At 57.1% G+C, this 450-nt stretch overlaps 1 protein-coding gene across 1 annotated transcript in view; it reads left to right on the top strand.

Moving 5' to 3' along the window:
- Positions 1 to 450, top strand: part of LOC119581870 (disintegrin and metalloproteinase domain-containing protein 11-like) — a gene marked incomplete at its 5' end in the record, with an annotated part of 193,377 nt that overhangs the window by 38,073 nt on the left and 154,854 nt on the right.

Below are 450 nucleotides of genomic sequence, written 5' to 3'. Positions count from 1 at the left end.
CATATCGGTATCAAGAAATTATTGGGAAATATTTCAAGTCAGCAAGGCTTCAGCTCGCCTCTGAATCGGTTCTCGTACAGCTTAACAAGCCCTCATCTGAAGGGCCTCGTGCATGACGCTGCTAACCCCTGCATGACCGTAAGAGTGACACGCACCTCCGCCTACTGTACAAGATTCGACCGTAATGAAACCCACGCCAGCGGCCGGTTTAATAGGGACCGTAGGCCGAAGCCCGTGCCTCTAATTGAGCCGGCAAGTCACTCGCTCGCTCCGTCCGTCGGCTCAACCACCCAGCTGTGGTGGATGACGTGGCCTAAGGCGTCGCCACGCGAGGGAATGCACGCGCTCGGACGATTTGTTGACATGATGTTCTCCCCTGTGGCAGAGCGATGCGCGGATCACGCCGGCCTCGCGATGGGCTCGGAGAGGAACGCTGCTGCCATTACTTTC

The sequence above is a fragment of the Penaeus monodon genome, chromosome 15, assembly GCF_015228065.2.
Source record: "Penaeus monodon isolate SGIC_2016 chromosome 15, NSTDA_Pmon_1, whole genome shotgun sequence".
NCBI classification, from domain to species: domain Eukaryota; kingdom Metazoa; phylum Arthropoda; class Malacostraca; order Decapoda; family Penaeidae; genus Penaeus; species Penaeus monodon.
Note: the sequence above shows the minus strand (reverse complement) of the source record. Positions and strands in the feature narration are given on the sequence as shown.